The 19,246-nt window shown below is 37.7% G+C and overlaps 1 protein-coding gene across 3 annotated transcripts in view; it reads right to left on the bottom strand.

Annotated features, from left to right (window-relative positions):
- COMMD1 (copper metabolism domain containing 1) overlaps positions 1–19,246 on the bottom strand; it is a 220,264-nt gene that overhangs the window by 155,039 nt on the left and 45,979 nt on the right. The window lies entirely within an intron of this gene.

Genomic DNA, 19,246 nt, shown 5'->3' with positions numbered 1-19,246 from the left:
GGCATGGTTGATTAAATCATTGGCCATTTGATTTAACTTAATCTTCAACCTCCCTCTCCTCCCTGGAGGTGGGGCTGATATCATGTGGATCAAAGCTCTAACCCTCTAACCAAGTGATTGGTCTTTTTGGAGTTAAAAGCCCCTGTCCAGAGTCTTCTCACCATAAACATCTAGGGGCTCACTATGAGTCACCTTGATAGTAAAAACTATCAAGTCTGGTCTGAGAGGCCTATTATTAGTAACAGAAACACTCCTTTTCACTCCAGAAATTTCAGGATTTAAAGCCTCTCTCCCAAGAACTAAGAGCAATGACCAACCAAATACTTCATCATATAACAGGTTCCAAGAAAATTGGCAGTGAGACTTCTGGAGTATTGGAAGATTCCTCTCTACAGAACAACCTGACCAAAAATGGACTTATAGAGGGGCACCTGGCTGGCTCAGTTGGTGGAGCATGTGACTCTTGATCTCAGGGTTGTGAGTTCAAGTTCCATACTGGGTAGAGAGATAACTTAAAAAAAATAATAAAATTAAAAAAAAAAAAAAAAAAAAAAAAGAGGGGCACCTGGATGGCTCAGTCAGTTAAGCATCTGCCTTCAGCTCAGGTCATGACCCCAGGGTCCAGGGATCAAATCCCACAGCTGGCTCCCTGCTCAGTGGGGAGCCTGCTTTTCCCCCTCCCTCTGCCACTCCCCCCCAACTTGTTCTCTCTCCCTCCCTCTGTCTCTCTCCCTCCCTCAAATAAATAAATAAAATATTCTTAAAAAAGAATGGACTGATAGATATTGACTGCAGGGTACATACATGAGCACCTTATAACTAAGTTCAGTAGGACATAAGCCCCACTCATACTCACAAGGATTTCAATTAATCTTTTAATGCACCACTCTTAAATATTAACAATAGTAAAGATGCACCAAATATTTGAGGAAAGCATCTCACATGAAAGACCAAAATAAACAGAGAAAAAAGAAATTCAAAAAAAGTAGAAAATTCAGGAAACTTTTTTAAATTCAAAAAATGGCCTATTATTAACATTATCAGAAATACACAAGGAACTGCCCATATAACAAATGCTAACCCCTTTTCAAGGAACATTAAAGAACAACTAAGAATTCCTGGAAATTAATTAAATAGCAGAAATAGAAAATTCAAGAGGACAGTTGAGAAATTTTTCAGAAAGTTGTTTGAAAAAGGCAAAGACATAAAAAGATAGGAGAAATAAAAAGATCAAGAACATGAAAGGAATCTGGCAAGAAGGCCTAACCCTGAGTTCCAAAATTAGAAAAGAAAAAAAAAATGGTGTGAAGGAAATTAGATTTCTTACAACTAAAGGACATGTGTTTCTAAATTCAAAGTGTACAGATTATGGGCAATATTTCTCAGCCATGAAGAAATTAACCAATTCACTAATAGTGCTTTTATGTAACCTAAAGAAAGCTGCCGGTTTCCCCATCTGTAAAATTGAGAAATGTCAAGCTTGCAGTGCTATAAGAATTAAATAACATTTACAGTGTCTGCCCTAAGGTTCAACCAAACTAGGGTTTCAAAAAATATTAATTGCCTTGCCTTATTCCTATTAACCATACATTATTTCTTACAAATAAAAATTTTCTTTTTCCAATACTCATAGTTATGTTCTATAGCCTATATAAGATTTTCAATGTATCATACATCTCTTCCTTGTCTTAGCATCATTTCGTTTCCTGAGAATCTTTGCAAATTAAAGAAAAAAAATTAGTATCACCATTTTTATGTAAGACTTTAAGATTTCAATACATAAAGAGGGGAAGGATATGAAAAGACAATTCATATGAGAGAATATACAAATAATAAACACTTGGGGAAACAACAGTATTAAGACAAAAGCATTAATATGGGAGGGAAATGTTTTCCTCAACCCTTTTAGGTTCCCTGCCTGGATCTGAAAATTAAACTAAAAAAACAAATTCAGAAGAAAAAAGCACAAATTTATTTAACATAAGTTTTACATGACATTGGAGGCTTCATAAGAAAATGAAGGTCCTTTCCTCCTGCAAAAATAAAAAAAGGAAAGGGAAGGGAAGGAAAGGAAAGGAAGGTCCAAAGAAAGAGAACAGTTAGACCTGTGTACTTTTATATTAGGTTGATGAAGAGTGGACATTCATGGAGGAATATGATATGTTAAGGAGTTAAGAAGTAATTGCAGTAAACTGTTGGAAACTTAGCGAGGCCTGTTTGTCAGGATTCTTTTTGGCATCCCTTTGTCTTCGGACACAAGAATGCTCCTTTCATCTGGGTTGAGAGAGGGCACCTGTCGCATGGTTAATGGCCTGTTTCAGAGAAGAAGGGCAAGGGAGAGGTCAGAGTGACCTTCCTGCTCTGCCTTTTCTCAAACTCCTTTAGCTTAAAATAATAAATATACCAATATGCCACATTTTGGGGCAGCATGTCCTGAACCCCAACACAGATTTATGAAATCTTAAGATACCTGTAACATTAAATGAACAAAAACCACACAAAAAAATAATGTTAGGGGCACCTGGGTGTCTCAGTCATTGGGTGTCTGCCTTTGGCTTGGGTTGTGATTCTGGGGTCCTGGGGTCAAGCACCAGGTCAGGCTCCCAGCTCAGTGGGAGGACCGCTTCTCCCCCCTCCCACCCCCCTGCTTTTGTTCCCTCTCTCTCTCGTTGTTTCTCTCTCTGTCAAATAAATAAATAAAATCTTTTTTAAAAAAGTGGATTTCTGTTTAAAATATTAACAATAATAATAATAATAATAATAATTTTAAACAATACTGACCAAAACAATAAAGCTGGTACAGTGAGTTATTTACGAAGTGGAAAAACCTCATGGAAAATAACATGACAAAAGACAATATGTTCATGAGCTTTCATCTAATAACCCACTCCTAAGAAATAAACCAAATATATAATTCAACAGAAGCAAAAACATGTATAAAAACACTAATTGAAAGGTTATCCAGGGGCACCTGGTGGCTCAGTCCTTAAGCATCCGACTTTGGCTCAGGGCGTGATCCCAGGGTCCTGGGACCGATCCCCGCATTGGGTTCCCTGCTCCACTGGGAGACTGCTTCTCCCTCTGGCTGCCGCTCCCCCTGCTTGTGCTCTCTCTCTCTCTGACAAATAAATAAATAAAATCTTAAAAAAAAAAAAAAGAAAGGTTATCCATAAGAAATTTCAGACATAATCCAAACATGTACTAAACAAGTAAAATATAAGTACAATAAAGTGTTAAATGGTCAATAAAAATAATTACTAACACTAATAGAAACATGAAAAAAGGTATTTCTAAACCAAAAAACTATTTAATTTCTAATTTAATATTCTGATAGCAGGATAACAAAAATAAGGTCTGTCCCCAGAAAATCGAGAAGATGGAACTCTGCATTTAGTATAAAAATCAGATTAAGGGGTGCTTGGGTGGCACGGTCAGTAGAGCATCCAACTCTTGATTTTGGCTCAGGTTATGAGACAGAGCTCCGAGTTGGGCTCTGTGCTCAGCATGGAGTCTACTTAAGTTTGTCTGTCCCTCTCCCTTTGCTAAGCCCCACAAGCACTCTCTCACGTGCACTCTCTCTCTCTAAAATAAATAAATCTTTTTTTAAAAATCAGATTACAGGGGCGCCTGGGTGGCACAGCGGTTGGGCGTCTGCCTTTGGCTCAGGGCGTGATCCTGGCGTTATGGGATCGGGCCCCACATCAGGCTCCTCCGCTATGAGCCTGCTTCTTCCTCTCCCACTCCCCCTGCTTGTGTTCCCTCTCTCGCTGGCTGTCTCTATCTCTGTCAAATAAATAAATAAAATCTTTTAAAAAATAAATAAAATAAAATAAAATCAGATTACAATTTATATATTATGACTGCTACTACATAAAAATTAATGTTAACGTGTAAACAAAGACCAGAAGAATTATTAAAATGAAAACTTCTTTGGTAGAGGGGCACCTGGGTAGCTCAACTGGTTGTGTTCGACTCTTGATTTCGGCTCAGGTCATGATCTCAGAGTCATGGGATCAAGTCCTGCACTGGGCTCTGCACTCAGCAAGGAGTCTGCTTGTCCCTCTCCCTCTGATCCTTCCCCCACTCTCTCTATCTTGCTATAATAAAGAAATAAATTTAAAAAAATAAAACCTTAAAAAACTGCTTTGGTAGAATGATGAATTTGTGGAAAGTTAGGGGCTCCTAGGTGGTTCAGTCGGTTAAGTGTCTGCCTTTGGCTCAGGGAATGATTCCAGAGTCCAAGGACTGAGCTCTGTGTCAGGCTCCCTGCTCAGCAGAGAGTCTGCTTCTCTCTCTACCTCTGCCCCTACCCCCCCACTCATGCACTCTCTCTCTCTCTCAAATAAATAATCTTTAAAAAATAAAAAATAACAAAAAAAGAAATTGTGAATAATCTTTCACCAAAATTGTCATGAATAGTTTTAAGGGTCTATGTTTTTCCAACTGCAGTATAATATGAACCAGTCTTCATGATTTTAATGAAACCAATTTAATGAATTACTACCTGCTTCTAAGCAATTTCTGCTCAAACTCTTAAAAATTTTAATATGCCTCAGTTTATCTTTTAATAGTTTGGGTGTCAGAAAAGGAATCTAAGAGAGACCACTGACAGTCCCAGGGAGCGATGACTAATGAAACCGTGTTAAGTACCCACTGAGCCCATATGCTCACTGGTTTCTCCCTGGATCTGGAAGTCATAAATAAGTCCCTCTGGGATATTTGGGTTCCACAGCCTTTGTGTTATAACCTCTCAGACTCTTATTAGAGCATTTCTTTGTCCAGACTGGGTCCAGAGTCACACTGGGTCTAATAAATGAGACTGGGTCCAGTATGAGGCCTCAGAAAAATAAAATTTTATTTTATAGAAAAAAAGAAAGAAAGAGAGAAAACAAGCTCCTCTGAGTCCAAAGAGTCTAAGGTCTCTTCCACCTGGGACTCCAGCTAACTGTATGTATAAAAATTATAGGCCTAGACCTGTGTTTTTCTGAACAAGTGGGTTAACTTTACCAAAGATAATCTTGAATTACAGTGGCCAGAGTGGAAAACTTTTTTTTTTTTTTAAGATTTTATTTATTTATTTGACAGAGATAGAGACAGCCAGCGAGAGAGGGAACACAAGCAGGGGGAGTGGGAGAAGAAGAAACAGGCTCATAGCGGAGGAGCCTGATGTGGGGCTCGATCCCGTAACGCCAGGATCACGCCCTGAGCCGAAGGCAGACGCTTTAACCGCTGTGCCATCCAGGCGCCCCCAGAGTGGAAAACTTTTAACCTAGATAAACTTATTCATTTATGAGGTACCCTAGAGATAAAGGCATCTCAGCCAGGGTAGAGAGATTATTTTTCTTCCTCTTTATTTTCTGATGACCAGGATAGGACCTACTAAGACACCTGAGTCACTCTGAACCCTACAAATGAGATCCTGGGAAAACTGGCAAAAGCCAGAAAAAGGTAAAAACTCTTACCATAGAAGCTCTCTCGATCTCTGTCTACAGTGCGTCAAGAGAGGAAGGTAAAATTTCACACTGTCCCTTCCTTTCCAAATTCATACTTTGTGCATTTGATTTGGGGGTACTCATTATTTATCAACCCTTTCCTACTCAGGAACAGCAGTTAGTTTCTTGTTTGTCTTGTTTTGCGTCCTGTGAACTTGGCTTACCTTTCGACATGTCTGGGCATGTACGCCAGCAATTCTTGTATGTGCAAGCAGCTTAACCACAAAGTTGGGGACCCCCAAGAATTTGACCAGATGGAAGCAACACAACTGCAGCTAGTAACCTATGAATGGCTGCCCGCTCTCATAGGAACTATCTAAGTCTTTCTCTGTTTTGGTTATCTTTTGGAATGGGTCTGGGTCTTGGGAAGGCTGCATCTTTTGTACCCTCTCTGGGGACACCTCTTGTGTTCAGGGTTAGGCCATAAAAGGCTTATTGGTTTTGGTTTAGAGTCATAGAACAGATACGCCTGTGGTCTAAAAGAAAAAGGGAAAAATAATAATTTTTTAAAAAGAGCTCAGTACTACAAGGAATATTTTGTTTGTCTGGACAAAATTTGATAATAAGATATTTGAAAAGATTTTTAATGAGCTCTATGGACAGAAATGGCCAAACTGGAAATTGATATTCAGATACTGATAGAAACTTTTGTTTTAGGCCTTCTCCCCTAAGATAAAACGCACAGCGGAATCTTTTGAATTCCTTATTTTGGAAATCTCCCCAATTTAAAGAAGCAAATTGAAGATAACATACTTGGATGAGTGGGTGAGCCCAACAATACCACTCAGGTTGCAACCCAATTCTTTGAAGAATTAAAAACAGCTGCCCTTGTCTTACAAATCATATCCTTAGAAGAACAGAAATCCAACTCTAGACGCAATTCAAAACCTACTTATTCTTTTTCTCAATCCCAAATCTCCCCTATTCATCTCAAAATGTTTGCAGATATTGTAAAAGATCTGACCATTGTAAACAAAACTCCTTTTGGAGAAAACTTACAATCTTTCCCTGTGCCTTTGTATTGTAAGTGTTCTACCTGGCCTTCTGTACAAACTAAAAGCCATCTCTCTGAAATGCAAACTTCAGGGAGATCATTCTTATCACAACAAAAAGGAAGCTATTTGGAAACTAGGTGAATGAAAACTGTTAAAAGTCTTCTCTACAAATAGTAAAAAGCTTAAGCCATCTGAGCAGATTATCTTATTTCATCTGCCAGAAACACAATTTGGATCCAACTGTTCTTTTATAAACTACTGAGTTTTGTATTATTGTACCGGTCCCCTAGGTAAAATTTTAAAACGAAAGCTACAATATATCTGCATATGTCTGTACTTATGTATGCCTATATATGTATGTTACGATATGTGATTTTTCTAACTCCAAATGGTACTGTCATAATTAATTTATAAAAGAGCTCTATTTAATTGGCTTAAAGAAAAATAAGTGCTTATAAATTAAGTATTGTCTCAGAAATATAGAAACTAACCCAAATGTTTTTCAAGTTCATGTGACCTAGGATAATCTTCGGTAAATAAAGGCTAGCTTATGTTTGTTGGCTTAATTAAAACAGGCACATCTTTAGGCTTATAACATTAAATATAATATAGACATACAATTTTTATTCTATCTGGGTTTACTAAAAATTGAATAAGTCCATCTTATCTCTGTTACAGAATTTGTAAGCAAGAAACATAACTTAAGAAGATGGCTAGCTGGGGCGCCTGGGTGGCACAGCGGTTAAGCGTCTGCCTTCGGCTCAGGGAGTGATCCCGGCGTTGTGGGATTGAGCCCCACATCAGGCTCTTCCTCTATGAGCCTGCTTCTTCCTCTCCCACTCCCCCTGCTTGTGTTCCCTCTCTCGCTGGCTGTCTCTCTCTCTGTCAAATAAATAAATAAAATCTTTAAAAAAAAAAAAAAGATGGCTAGCTGTTGAATGTCTGATAAAACTTTCATGATTAAGTTAAACACAACTTAAGAACAAATACATTAAAAAGATGTAAGACAAAAATTTATAAATGAAATTTTCAATAATAATTATGTTTTATAGTATGTCCACTTAAAAAGAGTTTCCAAAATCTTTTTGATAACTTGAAACCTTAAAGTTATACCAAATCAAGTTAAGTGATAAATATTTATTGACAATCTAAATCATTCTCATATAAGATAAAATACTTAAACATTAATTACTGAACATAGTCCTATCTACTTTTGGCTCATTATTGAGGAACTAAAAATATTTGGGTCTATTAGTAAATATGTCATATGCTACACTGAAAAACTTACTATGAGGACGATATATTTCTAGAAACTATGATGTATTTAAAAATTTGTGAACCCACACACTGCTTTGTGTAACATACTCCACAATTGCTTGCTTCTTAGTTTTCACTAGAAAGTAAGGTTTCTAAGAGTTAAGATTCTAAGTAATATATGTAATTAAAACTACTGGAAGTAATAAGGGTGAAAGGAAACAACTATGTACAAAAAGTTGGTAAAGAAAGTAGAATGAGTATTTGGGATAAAGAAAGTTATAAAGAATTTGTTTTTGTTAAGGGAAAAGAATAATTTTGTCCTAAAATAGAATGACTGCATGTTACAGAACGGGAAAGAAGAAAAATACAGGCCAAAATCCAAATTGATATAAAAGAAAGTTGCAGAAAGTTGGTGGAGAAGGAATCTTGGTCAAGATGGCCAAGACCGACAATAATTTTTGAGTTTTTAAAGAATGAGTTTTAATGAGTTTTGTACATTAGTGCAAAATTAGAATTTGGTTTTCTCTCTGTAAAAGGACAAACTTTTCTTGGACTATTGGTTTGCTCTTGATAAGAGATTATGAGAGGTATTTCTTTACCTTCTGGGTAATCTGCCTGTAAAGCAAAGATTTTGTGTCTTACCAAGTTAATTTCCTATGTTTAATGTTGTCTTTATCAGATCTCTGATCACATGGAAAAATGGAGTCTTCTCAATATTAAAAAAGCTAAGTTTTGTAACCTTCTATCCTTGCCTTTAAAATTTATTATCACTTTAAACAGATAATTATTTTTTAAACAATTTTCTTTTTTTTTCTTTCTTTTTTTAATTTATTTGTCAGAGAGAGAGATAGCACAAGCACAGGGAGCAGCAGGCAGAGGGAGAAGCAGGCTCCCTGCTGAGCAAGGAGCCTGATGCGGGGCTCAATCCTAGGACCCTGGGATCATGACCTGAGCTGAGGGCAGACACTTAACCAACTGAGTCACCCAGGAGTCCCTAAACAGATAATTATTATTTCATAATGATCTATGATCATATTTAATTAAATGTTCAAACCTTCTAACACTGTTGACAACTTCCCAAATCAAATTCTAAATAGAATCTTTCTGACTTCAAACTAACTTCAACATTTCCCAGAGGGCCCCTAGAAAAGCTCAAAGAATTTCTATCTCACCTTGGAAAAAAGAGATGTTAAATTAATTAGGTTTATTTGCCATGTTACATTGGTTGGGAAGAAATGTTACATATATATGCATATATGTATAGGTATTACAGAAATTTGTTTGAAGATCACAGACACTGTCAATACCCTCAATATTCAATTACCTTAAATTGTTGTATGTCACAAAAACAAATTTCCTTATCAAATAAACTCTCTTCAGATCTTTAACGGTGGCCATTTTCTAAGACTTATTGTCATTTACAGACAGTTATTGTTTTTACTTTGACACATTCGCAAAAGTACTTCATCTTCAGAAAATCTTATGGAAAGGACTTGAGAAGTACCCTAGAATACAGGTTTCTGATAACTTTAAGATCATACTACTAAACTGGGTAAGAATTTCTACAATTCTAATGGAAAAACTGGGTCAATTAGAATAACATGAGAGTGAATGAAGTGATAGGGTGATTATAATTTTTAATGACTTTCTGTTTGAAACATTACCAGCTCTTTAATGTTTTGATTTTCCAAGTTAGGGAAACCTTCCTCTCTTTCCTCTTAAGCTATTCACCACATAAAGCAACTTGGTAAAGAATATCCCTGCAAACAGAATTGAAACATTTACTTTTCCTCCATACCTGATCCCTCCAGAATATGGAAACTTACTCTTATTTTAATGGCAGTACAGTTACTTACATAAGTGCAAGGAAAATCTATTTTCCTTATAACAGGACACAATTAGAAACATTAGTTATATTACCAAGGCTTTGACTGGAATGTTATCTTTGATAATGATATTCATAAAAGCAGATATGTCCAAACATTTTTAAGAAACTAATGTTGACTTTATGGAACCAATAAAACCCACTGAAAAAACTGTGTGGTACCTTGTCTGGACTACTTGGTTTCCAAGTCTTCCTGGGTAAGTAAGAAAGGTCACTTCCTGGAATCCCCAGTAACATCAGGATATTTTGGGGACGCCAAGAAGAGAGATCTATAGGTATTCTAGACAATGCCAGATGGTGAGTCTTTAGGTATTCTAAAGACTCAGATCTTTAGGTATTCTAGACAATGCCAGATGGTGAGTCTTTGCCTTGTCTTCCTAGCCTCACGAGGCTCCTTAAAAGTCCAATCCACAATTTCTTATGAAAAGTTAGAGCAAAGCTGATTAAAAGAACCTTTGTGGTCAATTCTCATTCTTACTACACTTATGTAAATAATCAGAACAAGAAAGGAAACTAGACTTAGGGGCGCCTGGTGGCTCAATCATTAAGCATCTGCCTTCGGATCAGGTCATGATCCCAGGGTCCTGGGATCGAACCCTGCACGAGGCTCCCTGTTCAGCTGGAGGCCTGCTTCTCTCGCTCCCACTCCTCCTGCTTGTGTTCCCTCTCTCGCTGTCTGTCTCTCTGTCAAATAAGTAAATAAAATCTTTAAAAAAAAAAAAAAAAGAAAAGGAGACTAGACTTATTTTGCAAACAAATGAGTCTTACTTTTTGATTACCTCTGATAGAAATGGGGGTAACAAGACAGAGAAAAAATATGTTTCAATGGAAAACTATAGCACACCCTTATGGGTATTAGGTTCTGGTCCTGTTCCTTGTCTTTGAGGCTCTGCTATCTACCTGTAAACTGAACTGGACCCTGAATTCTTCCAGTTTCCTGTAATATCTGGCTACAGCTCTCCAAACTATGTTTCCAATTTTCTCCCACTCTCTGACGTGAAATCACTAAAGACAAAGACTGCCCTCAAACCTCAGTAGAAGGGACCACACCCAATCGCTACCCAGACAGCAGCCCTAACTTCAGGACCTTGAACATTGGGTTCATATCTCCCAATCACAAAGGGCTCCTCCAAACTATTAAACTGTACACTAACTGGAGATCTAAAATTAAAACTGACTGGATACGTTCCTCTCCAGAAACAAACACCACCTTGAAGTACAAAGCTCTCCTAACAAAACAGATCAAGATCTTCATTACCAATATGAAACTGTATTTCGCTTGTTGTCCCACTACTTGCTTCTCTACTCTGTTAATGCACAAGTAGACAATGCTACTTAACTCTGATAACCATCACTGAATCTACCCCTAAGGCCACAGATATATAATAAAAATCCCTGGACTCCCCCTGGCTGAGGTGGTATTAGATAATAGAATTGTTTTAGTTTGCCTTTTGGCTGAACAAAGAGGAGTCTGTACCATAACAAATACCTCCTGCTATACCAGGATTAGCACTGTTGGTGTCACACGAATATAAGAAATCAACAAGAAATTTACTTGTCACAATCTTTGATTTATTTCATATCAACTAGTCTGGTTCATGGGGGTCATGACTAAAGAGTATACTTCAGTCTCTTGGTATTATCCTCCCTGACAGTCATCATTGTATATTCTCCCTGGTGTGCTGTACTCTCTCAAAGGTCTTAAATTTTGGGGCACCTGGGTGGTTCAGTTGGTTAAGCGTCTGACTTCGGATCAGGTCATGATTCCGGGGTCCTGGGATCCAGCCCCACGTTGGGCTCCCTGCTCAACAGGGAGTCTGCTTCTTTCTCCCTCTGCCCCTGCCCCTTGTTCATTCTCTCTCTTAAATAAATAAAATCTTTAAAAAATTATAAAAATAAATAAAGGTCTTAAATACATGTTCACAGCCATGAGATGGTCTCACTGCACTTGGAGAAACAGACACAGAATGGACAACAAGATGAAGAACAAAAACAATTCTCTGAAAAACAGCCCAGTACAAGGATCCTACATTTACCTCGTCCCACAGATACAACTAGATTACACCCACATCAGTATAAATAACCCAGAAAATGACCCAAAGACTGGCAGAACACTCTCCACAGCTAAATGTAGAGAAGAGGCCACACTGAAGAGAGTAGGAAGAGCAGAGATATAGTCAGGAGTAAAACGGACCCATGGGACTGTCTGCAGGAAGGAGGGACATGACAGGCACATAGGGAAAAGGAGCAGAAACACACCCCAGGCACCCCAGGCACAGGGAATTGGCACTGGGAAAACGAATACCCATAACATGTGGCTTCAAAAACCAGAAAGGCCTACTTCACAAGTTCTTATAATCAGTGGGACTTAGCACCTGGAGCTTTAAAAATCAGTGCTCTACGAGAGCCAGGAGGGCAATAGGAAAATGAGTCTCCACCATTAAAGACAGAGCACAACAAATAGCCTTACTGAGACACAGCTTAGAAGCAGTCGTGTGAAAAACACCTGGGTTACACAAGAGGGAGATTTGTTTACTAATCTCAGAGTGTATGCTGGAGGGGCAGTGATCCTTGGGAGAATTCTCCAAGAACAAAAGGGCTGGCAGGTGTCATTTCCCTGCCCCACCCTCAAGCTAGATACACAAACACCTGCAGGAAACATCATAGCACCAATAATCTCCACCTAGCTTACTAACGAACAGTGCATACCACCCCCACACACTTCTGTGCAACTGCCCCTCTAACCCAGCCAGCTGCAGGTATTTCCCTGGTGGCTGCAGACCCCCTCCCACAGCAGACCTGCAGGGACCTGGAACCAAGCCCCCTGCCCTGCATTCTCCTGCAGACCTGCTCCCTCCAATACGCCCTTGGCCAGGGCACATCCAAAGTGGTACGACAACCTGGGCAGTGTGCAAGCAGCCCAGACAGAGGCCAGCACCACTTCAAAGTGACTCCTGCCCTGGGGAGAGGGAAAGATAACCACACACACTAATCTGACTGCAGCCCTGGCAGCAGGCTGGGGCAGACATCTGCAGGCCCCACCCACCAATGGAAGCTTCTCAGGGAACAACACAGGAGTTCAGTGCTACTATGTCTCTGGCAAATGCCTAGCATGACTAACTCAAGCCCAAGGCAGCCCCAGTCTGGCCCACTAACAATACCGGAACCAAAACCTGCCCACCAGGCAAAAAATAACCACTGTAGATGACTGGATTGAACGCAAATGCGGCTCAGCCACAACAGTAGGGAGCATGCAACAAACATGACACCCCTGAAGTGCCAGGTTGTGATGAACAGGGGACATTGCACTGCAGATTACTACAGGACCTATTCTTCATTAGGCCAAATTTTCAAGACCAGGAGACATAGCGGAATTTCCTAACACAGAGAAACAGACACAAAGAGGGAGACAAATTGAGGAGACAGAGGAATATGTCCCAAATTAAAGACTAGAACAAAATTGCAGCAAAGAGATAAACGGAACAGAGATGAGTAATGTGCCTGATAGAGAATGTAAAGTAATGGTCATAAAGATACTCAGTGGACTGGAGAAGAGTGGAGGACCTCAGTGAGACCCTCAACAAAGGGACAGAAAACATGAAAAAGAACCAATCAGAGATAAAGAACTCATAAATGTTATTAAAAATACACTAAATGGAATGAATAGTAGACTAGAGGAAGCAGAAGAACGGATCAGTGATCTAAAGGACATAGTAATGGAAAGCACTCAAGCTGAACAGGAGTAATAAAAATGAAAACAGCCTAAGGGAACTCAGCAACACCACCAAGCATGGTAACATTCACATGATAGGGATCCCAGAAGGAGAAAAGAGAAAAAAGGAGGCAGAAGATTTGAAGAAATAATAGCTGAAAACATTCCTAATCTGGAGAAGGAGACAGAAAATCTAGAAATCTAGATCCAGTAGGCACAAGGAGCCCCCGATAAATTCAAACCAAAGAGGTCCACACCAAGACAAACAGTTACTAAAATGGCAAAAAGTGAAAAAGAGAGAATTTTAAAAGCAGCAAGAGATAAGAAAACAGTTACATAAAAATACCTGAAATGAATACTCTACCCAGCAAGGCTATAATTCAGAATAGGAAAGATACAGTTTTTTTTTTTAATAATATTGACATTTATTACTATTAGTTTCTGGGCCAGAGTATTGTTTTGTTTTGTTTTTTTGTTTTTTGGGGGTCTTAAAATTTTTTTTATTATGATATGTTAGTCACCATACGGTACATCATTAGCATTTGATATAGTGTTCCATGATTCATTGTTTGTATATAACACCCAGTGCTCCATGCAATATGTGCCCACCTAAATACCCTTCACCGGGCTAGCCCATCCCCCTACCCAGATATAGTTTCCAAGACAAACAAAAGTTAAAGGAATTCATCATCACTGAAGCAGCACTACAAGAAATGTTAAGGGGGGGGCACCTGGCATGCTCAGTTGGTGGAGCATGCAATTCTTGATCTCAGGGTTGTGAGTTTAAGACCCACATTGGGTGTAGAAATTACTTAAAAATAAAAATCTTTAAAAAAAAAAGGTTAAGGGGACTCTATGAGTAGAAAAGAAAGACCATAAGCAGGAGTAAGAAATGTAGGAAGCACAAAAGCAATAAAATTATATCTAGAAAAATCAGTCCAGGGATTCACAAAATGAAAAGAATGTAAAGTGTGACACCATAAAACTAAAATGTGGGGGAAGAGGAGTAAAGAATGGGTTCAAACTTAAGCAACCATCAACTTAATACAGACTTTTATATGCATAAGATGTTACACATAAAAGTCATGGTAACCACAAATTAAAAATCAGTAATACATACGCCAAAAATGAAGAGAACGGAATCCAAGTATATCACTAAAGAAAGCCAGAAAATCATGAGAAGAGAGCAAAAAAAGAAAGGAACAGAGAAGAACTACAAAAACAACCATAAAGCAAGTAAAAAAATGGCAATAAGTATATACCCATCAATAATTACTTTGAATGTAAACAAACTAAATGTTCCAATCAAAAGACAAGAGGTAATGGAATGGATAAAAAAGCAAGACCCATTCACATCCTGCCAACAAAAGACTCTTTTCAGACCCAAAAACACATGCAGATTGAAAGTGAAGGGATGGAAAAGCATTTATCATGCAAACAGAAACGAAAAGGCCAGGGTAGCAATACTTGCAGAGTACAAAACAGACTTTAAAACAAAGACTGGAAAAAAAGAAAAAGAGGACATTTAATCATAAAGGAAACATTCCAACAAAAAGTTAAAACAATTGTAAATATTTATACACCCAACATGGGAGCACCCTAAATACATAAGAACAGCTAACAACAAACATAAAGAAAGTAATCAAGGGGTGATGCCTGGGTGGTTCAGTCAGTTAAGCGTCTGCCTTTGGCTCCGGTCATGATCCCAGCTTCCTGGGATCAAGTCCCACAATGTGCTCCTTGCTCAGCAGGGAGCCTGCTTCTCCCTCTGCCTGCTGCTCCCTCTGCTTGTGCTCTCTGACAATTAAATAAATAAAATCATAAAAAAAAAAGAATCTAGAAAGACAAATTAAAAAAAGAAAGAAAATAATCAAAGGGCGCCTAGCTGACTTAGTACAGTAAGCAACTCTTGTGAGTTTGAGCCCCACACTGGGTGTAGAGATTACTTAAAAATAAAATTTTTAGGTGTGCCTGGGTGGCTCAGTCAATTAAGCATCCAACTCTTGGTTTCGGCTCAGGTCCTGATCTCGTAGGCCTCATCACTCAGGAGGAGTCTGCTTGGATATTCTTCTCTCCCTCTGCCCCATCACCCACTCGTGCCTGCTCACTCTATCTCCCAAACAAATAAAATCCTTAAAAAAAAAATTAAATTAAATAATAAAATGAAATCTTTAAAGAAAAGAAAAAAAGAAAGTAATCAATAGTAATACAAGAATAGTAGGGGACTTTACACCCTACTTATATCAACGGACAGATCATCCAAACAGAAAATCAAGTAAACAGTGGTTTTAAATGACACACTGGACCAAATGGATTTAACAGATATATTGAGAACATTCCATCCTAAAACAACAGAATACACATTCTTTTCAAGTGTATATGGAACTCTCTCCAGAAGAAATAACATATTAGGCCACGAAACAAATCTCAACAAATTCAAAAAGATCCAAGTCATACCATACATCTCTTCCAATCACAACACTGCGAAACTAGAAATCAACTGCAAGAAAAAAATCTGGAAAAAGTACAAATACATGGAGGTTAAATAATATGCTACTAAACAATGAATGGGCCAAGCAAGAAATCAGAGGCAATCAAAAAATACACAGAAACAAATGAAAATGAAAACACAATGGTCAGGGCATCTGGGTGGCTCAGTGGGTTAAGCATCTGTCTTTGGCTCAGGTCATGATCCCAGGGTCCTGGGATCGAGCCCCACATCGAGGTCCCTGCTCAACAGGGAGCCTACTTCTCCCTCTCTACCCTGCTAGTACTCTCTCTTGCTATCTCTGTTGCTATTTCTGTCTCTCCCTCTCTCTCTCTCAAATAAATAAATAAAGAAAATAAAATAAGAAAACACAATGGCCCAAAATCTTCAGGATGCAGTAAATGAAGTTCTAAGAGGGAAATTTATAACAATACAGGCCTGCCTCAAAAAGCAGGAAAAAAATCTCAAATAAACAACTTAACCTTACACCTAACAGAGCTAGTGAAAGAAGAACAAATGAAACCCCAAACCAGTAGAAAGAAGGAAATAATAAGGACTAGAGTAGAAATAAACAAAATAGAAACAAACAAACAAAAAACAATACCAGGAGTTGGTTCTTTGAAAAGATCAACAAAATTGATAAACCTTTAGCTAGACTCATCAAAAGAGAGAAAACTCAAATAAAATGAAAAATGAAAGAGGAGACATAACAACAAGTACAAAAATATAAAGGATTATAAGAAAATATCATGAAAAATTACATGCTAAGAAATTGGACGACCTGGGTAGGAATGGATAAATTAGTAGAAACATATAACCTCCCAAAATTGAATCAGGAATAAATAGAAAAAAAAGTTTTTCTTTACTTTTTTTTTTAGAAATAGAAAATTTGAACAGACCAATTACCAACAAGGAAATCAAATCAGTAATCAAAAAACTCTCTACATACAAAAGTCCAGGACCAGAAGGCTTCAGAGGTGAATTCTACCAAACATTTGAAAAAGAGTTGATACCTATTCTTCTCAAACTATTCCAAAAAAAAAAAAAAAAAAAAAAACAGAAGAGGAAGGAAAGCTTGCACATGCATTCTATGAGGCCAGCATTACCCTTATACCAAAACCACATAAAGACACTACAAAAAAGGAGAACTACAAAACAATACCTCTGATGAACACAGATGCAAAAATCCTCAACGAAACAGTAGCAAACTGAATCCAACAATATATTTTAAATAATTATTCACCATAATCAAATGGGATTTATTCCTGAGATGCAAGGGTGGTTCACTATTCACAAATCAATGTTTTACATCAGATCAACAAGAATAAAACCCATAGGATCATTTAAGTAGACACATAAAAGCATTTGACAAGGTACAACATACATTTGTGATAACAAAATAGGTTTAGAGGGAACATACTTCAATATAGTATAGGCCATGTATGAAAATCCCACAGCAAACATCATACTCAATGGTGAAAAACGGAGAGATTTTCCCCTAAGAACAGGAACAAGACAAGGACGTCCACTCTCACCAGTTTTTTCAACATAGTAATGGAAGTACTAGCCACAACAATCAGATAAGAAAAAGAAATAAAAGGTATCCAAACTGGTAAGGAAGAAGTAACTATTTGCAGATGACATGATACTTTATATTAAAAATCCTAAAGATTCCACCAAAAAACTACTAGAACTGATAAGTGAACTCAGTAAGATCGCAGGATACGAAATCAATATACAGAAATCTCTTGCATTTCTATACACTAATAATGTAGCAGAAAGATATTAAGAAAACAATCCCATTTACAATTGCACCAAAAATAACAAAATACCTAGGAATAAACAATCACAGAGGTGAAAAGTCCTGTACTATGAAAACCATAAAACCCTGATGAAAGAAAGTAAAGACAACACATACAAATGGAAAGATATTACACGCTCATGGATTAAAAGAACAAACATCGTTCAAATGATAGTACCCAAAACAATCTACAGATTTAATGCAATTCCTATCAAAATATCAACATCATTTTTCCCAGAACTAGAACAAATAATCCTAAAATTTGTATGGAACCACAAAAGACTCCAAAGAGCAAAAACAATCTTGAGAAAGATACTAGAGGTAACACAATCCTAGATTTCAAGTTATACGGTAAAATTGTAGTAATCAAAACAGTAATGGTACTGGCACAAAAACAGACGCATAGATCAATGGAACAGAATAGACAGGCCAAAAATAATTTCACTGTTATATGGTCAATTAATCTATAGCAAAAGAAACAAGAATATGCAATGGGGAAAAGACCATGTCTTCAAATGATGTTGGGAAACTGGACAGCTACATGACAAAGAATGAAACTAGACCACTTTCTTATACCATACACAAAAATTAACTCAAAATAGTTTAAGGACTGAAATGTGAGACCAGAAACCATAAAAATCCTTGAAGAGAGCACAGGCAATAATTTCTCTGACATTGGCCACAGCAACATTTTTCTAGATGTCTCCTGAGGCAAGGAAAACAAAACCAAAAATAAACTATTGTGACTATATACATCAAAATAAAAAGCTTCTGCACAGCAAAACAATCAACAAAACTAAAAGAACCTACTGAATGGAAGAAGATATTTGCAATAACATATCTGATAAAGACCTAGTATCCAAAGTATATAAAGAACTTAAACAACTTTATATCAAAAAAACCATAATCCAATTATAAAATGGGCAGAAGACATGAGCAGACATTTCTCCAAGAAGACATACAGATTGTCACCAGACACATGAAAAGATGCTTTGTATAACTCATTATCAGGGAAATGCAAATCAAAACAATGAGACATCACCTTCCATGTGTCAGAATGGCTAAAATCAAAAACACAAGAAGCAACAAGTGTTCACAAAGATACGGAGAAAAAGGAACCCTCATGCTTTGCTGGTGAGAATATAAGCTGGTACTGCCACTGTGGAAAACGGCAAGAAGATTGCTCAAAAAAATTAAGAATAGAATTTTAGATTAAGAATAGAATAGAATTACCACATGATCCAGTAATTCCATTACTGGGTATTTACCCAAAGAATTTGAAAATACTAATTCAAAAAGATCTATGCATCCCAATGTTTACTGTGGCATTATTTACAACAGTCAAATTATGGAAATATACCATATGTCCATCAATAGATGAACAGATAAAGAAGATGTGATACACACACACACACACACACACACACACACCAACAGATGAATGGATAAAGAAGACGTGATACACAAACACACACACACACAGAGGAATATTACTCTGCCATAAAAAAAATGAAGGGACACCTGGGTGGCTCAGCCCATTAAGTGTCTGCCTTCAGCTCAGGTCATGATCTGAGGGTCCTGGGATCGAGCCCCATGTTGGGCTCCCTGCTCAGTGG

Source organism: Ursus americanus, chromosome 7 (genome assembly GCF_024610735.1).
Source record: "Ursus americanus isolate L20-20 chromosome 7, mUrsAme1.1.p, whole genome shotgun sequence".
In the NCBI taxonomy this organism is placed as follows: domain Eukaryota; kingdom Metazoa; phylum Chordata; class Mammalia; order Carnivora; family Ursidae; genus Ursus; species Ursus americanus.
The sequence above is the reverse complement of the archived record's forward strand: the minus strand, read 5'-3'. Positions and strand labels throughout refer to the sequence as shown.